Here is a 4,797-nt window from a genome sequence, read left to right as displayed (position 1 = left end):
GAGCCATATTTGACCCTAGGGGAATAATTTGAATAATCTTAGTAGAGGATCACTAGATGATGTCATATACAAAATATCAAAGCCCTAGGCCCTGTGGTTTTGGACAAGAGGTTTTTCAAAGTTTTTTCCTATATAAGTCTATATAAACCATGTGACCCTAGGGGTGGGGCCATATTTGACCCCAGGGAAATAATCTGAACAATCTTGGTAGAGGACCACTAGATTTTGATACAAACCAAATATCAAAGCCCTAGGCCCTATGGTTTTGGACAAGAAGATCAGAAACCATTTAACTGTTCCTGGCCAATGTGACCTTGACCTTTGACCTAATGACCTCAAAATCAATAGGGGTCATCTGCTGGTCATGGCCAACCTAACTATCAATTTTCCTGACACTAGACCCAAGCGTTCTTGAGTTATTGCCTGGAAACCATTTTACTGTTCCTGGTCACTGTGACCTTGACCTTTGACATACTGACCTCAAAATCAATACGGGTCACCTGCTGGTCATGACCAACCTCCCTATCAATTTTCGTGACTCCAGGCCTAAGCGTTCTTGAGTTATCATCCGGAAACTGTTTTACTGTTCAGGGTCACTGTGACCTTGACCTTTAACATACTGACCTCAAAATCAATAGGGTTCATCTGCTGGTTATTACCAACCTCCCTATCAACATTCATGATCCTAGGCCCAAGTGTTCTTGAGTTATCATCCGGAAACCGTTTTACTGTTCAGGGTCACTGTGACCTTGACCTTTAACATACTAACCTCAAAATCAATAGGGGTCATCTGCTGGTCATTACCAACCTCCCTATCAACTTTCATGATCCTAGGCCCAAGTGTTCTTGAGTTATCATCCGGAAACCGTTTTACTATTCAGGGTCACTGTGACCTTGACCTTTGACATACAGAACTCAAAATCAATAGGGGTCATCTACTGGTGATGACCAACCTCCCTATCAACTTTCATGATCCTAGGCCCAAGCGTTCTTGAGTTATCATCCGGAAACGGATAGGTCTACATTCCGACCGACCGACATCTGCAAAACAATATACCCCTCCTTTTTCAAAGGGGGGCATAATAAAAATAGTCTAAGTCGAAAAGGGGCCATAATTCAGTCAAAATGCTTGATAGAGTTGCCTCCTCCTTTTTACATACTGGGGTCATGATTGTCAACAAGTATGCAAAATATGAAAGCAATATCTCAATGGACTTTGCAAATATTTGGAGTGGTACGCAAACTTTAACATTTATTCTAAGTCGAAAAGGGGCCATTATTCAGTCAAAATGCTTGATAGAGTTGCCTCCTCCTTTTTGCAGACTGGGGTTATGATGGTAAACATGTATGCAAAATATGAAAGCAATATCTCAATTGACTTTGAAAATATTTGGGGTGGTAGGCAAACTTTAACATTTATTCTAAGTCGAAAAGGGGCCATAATTCAGTCAAAATGCTTGATAGAGTTGCCTCCTCCTTTTTACAGACTGGGGTCATGATGGTAAACAAGTATGCAAAATATGAAAGCAATATCTCAATGGACTTTGAAAATATTTGGGGTGGTAGGCAAACTTTAACATTTATTCTAAGTCGAAAAGGGGCTATAATTCAGTCAAAATGCTTGATAGAGTTGCCTCCTCCTTTTTACAGACTGGGGTCATGATGGTAAACAAGTATGCAAAATATGAAAGCAATATCTCAATGGACTTCGAAAATATTTGGGGTGGTACGCAAACTTTAACATTTATGTGACGCTCACACTCACGCTAACGCTCAAGCCGATGCCAGGGTGAATAGGATAGCTCCCCTATTCTTCGAATTGTCGAGCTAAAAATCATCAAGATTAACATTCTGACCAAATTTCATCAAAATATGGTCATAAATGTGGCCTCTAAAGTGCTAACTAACTTTTCCTTTGATTTGACCCTGTGGCTTAGTTTTCAACCCCACATGACCCAGATTCAAACTTGACCTAAATATCATCAAGATTAACATTCTGACTAAGTTTCATGAAAATAAAGTCATAAATGTACATGGCCTCTAGAGTGTTAACAAGCTTTTCCTTTGATTTGACCAAGTTACCTAGTTTTTGAATCCACCTGACCCAGATTTGAACATGACCTCAAGATCATCAAGATTAACATTCTGACCAAGTTTCATTAAGATATGGTCATAAATGTGACCTCAAGAGTGTTAATTAGCTTTTCCTTTGATTTGACCTGGTGACCTAGTTTTTGACCCTACATAACCCAGATTCAAACTGGACCTGAAGATAATCAGGATTAACATTCTGATTAAGTTTCATGAAGATACATCATAAATGTGGCCACTACAGTGTTAATAAGCTTTTCCTTTGATTTGACCTGGTGACCTAGTTTTTGACACGAGATAACACGATATCAAACTCGTCCAAGATTTTATTAAGGGTAACATTCCGACCAAGTTTCATTAAGATTGGGCCAAAATTGTGACCTCTAGAATGTTAACAAGCTTTTCCTTTGATTTGACCTGGTGACCTTGTTTTTAACCCCAGATAACCCAATACCAAACTCCTCCAAGATTTTATTGTGGGTAACGTTCTGACTAAGTTTCATTAAGGTTGGGCCAAAACTATGACTTCTAGAGTGTTAATAAGCTTTTCCTTTGATTTGACCTGGTGACCCAAGTTTCTGAACCCAGAACAGCCATTATCAAATTCATCCAAGATTTCATTGAGGGTAACATCCTGACAAAGTTCCATTAAGATTGCGCCAAAATTGTGACCTCTAGAGTGTTAACAAACTTTTCCTTTGATTTGACCTGGTGATCTAGTTTTTAACTCCAGATGACCTGATATCAAACTCGTCCAAGATTTTATTGAGAGTAACATTAGACTGACCAAGTTTCATTAAGATTGGGCCAAAATTGTGACCTCTAGAGTGTTAACAGTCAAATTGTTGACGACGGACAGACGATGGACGGACGACGACGGACACACTGGGTGATCACAAAAGCTCACCTTGAGCACTTCGTGCTCAGGTTAGCTAAAAATGGCAGAATTGCAGACAGACTATTTTCCTTCTTTAATATTCTTTGGCCCGATACCAACTGATGTCTTATGGTTTTATATTTCGTCATGTATTTTCGCTATGTTACGAGTTCAGGCCCTATTTCATACATACTAACCTAGTGAACATGTCAAATGATGGTTTTTCTTCGGATTAGAGTTCTTTCACAGGTTAGGCAAAACTAAATAGATATTTAGATTCTTCTTCCTCTAAGAATCCCTCACCCTTAAATTTGATTTTAAGAAGAAAGTGGCTAGACCTCTAGACTCCAGGGCCGGGCCAAGGGGACAGATGGTCCCCACCCCAATTGGCTGAAAAATGGCCTATACTCGTCAAAGATGCCCACTCCCCAACCTCCGTTGGCTGAGAAGTGGCCTATACAAATCAAAGATGCACCTACTATTTTTGCAAAGGAATGATGTTTTCTTAAAAATTAGACCCAGAAACGCACCAGAGCCTCAGAGGCCACAATTTCATACGTGTATTTCAAACCTTTCCAGGGCACAGACCCCTGGCCCCTCTATAATGAGTGGGATAACCCCTCCATTACCTGAAAATGCACCAGAGGCCACCATTTCATGTCTGTATTTCAAAAATTTCCAGGGGGAAAGACCAGTCTGGCCCAGATCCAGGGCAAGGCTGAGGAAGCTCGTGCCCCCACCCCCTCACGCAGTTGGCTGAGAAGTGACCTATACTTATTAAAGATGCACCCAACTATTTTGGCAAAGGAATAATATTCTCTCAAAATTTAGACCAAGAAACGCAGCAGAGGCCACCCACCATTTCATACCTGAATTTCAAAATTTTCCACTCCCATCAAGAGGGGAGTAACTCCTCCATTACCTAAAAATTTAGACCTACAAATGCACCAGAGCTCACTATTTCATACCTGTATTTCAAATATTTCCAAGGGGAGAGCCCCCTGAACCCCTTCAATGAAGGGAGTACCCAGTAAATGCCCTTAAAGGCCACCATTTCATACCTGTATTTAAAAAAATTTAAGAGGGGAGACATCCCTGACCCCGCTAACATGTACCTACCTGCTCTCGGCGCTATGCTCCTCGGCAGTGGCATCCTCATTCTAGACTGGTACACCCGCCCCCCACCGGTGACCCCCAAGTCATCTATTTCTGAATCCGGGCCTGTGACACGCCTATCAGGAGGGGTGTGCTCCACCAGTAAATGCACCAGAGGCCACATTTTCATACCTGTGTTTAAAACATTTCCAGGGGAGACCCTTGACCTCCCTTTAATGGGGGAGTACCCCTCCATTACCTCAAAATGCACAAGAGGCCACCATTTCATGCCTATTTTTTTAAATTATTCAAGGGGAGAGACCCCGTTTACCCCCCCCCCCCCCCCCCCCCCCCCGTTATATGGACTGAGCTAGGGCCCCCTCCAATACCTACCTGCTCTCAGCGCTATGTGCCTCATGGTGACGTCTTCTTACGGTGCCCTCCCCACTACTCCTGTCAAATATTTCTGGGTCCGGGAATCTATATACATTTAATATTAATAATTATCAAGTACTGTATTACCAGTGTGTAAGGTAATAATGGCTGTTAAAAGTTAGGTTTGGCTGTCATAAAGTTGCCTTTTTAAGTTTGTTTTTTTAATATTAATATTTTATTTATAATAATTAAGCTCTCACTCGATTTCGAGGCATATTGAAAATAAAATTTAAAAGATTTGAGTGACATTTGGACACAATAACCTTTGTGGAAAGAGCTTCACATTGACCTACTTAAAG

This window comes from Mercenaria mercenaria, chromosome 14, assembly GCF_021730395.1.
Source record: "Mercenaria mercenaria strain notata chromosome 14, MADL_Memer_1, whole genome shotgun sequence".
NCBI classification, from domain to species: Eukaryota; Metazoa; Mollusca; class Bivalvia; order Venerida; family Veneridae; genus Mercenaria; species Mercenaria mercenaria.
The sequence above is the reverse complement of the archived record's forward strand: the minus strand, read 5'-3'. Positions refer to the sequence as shown.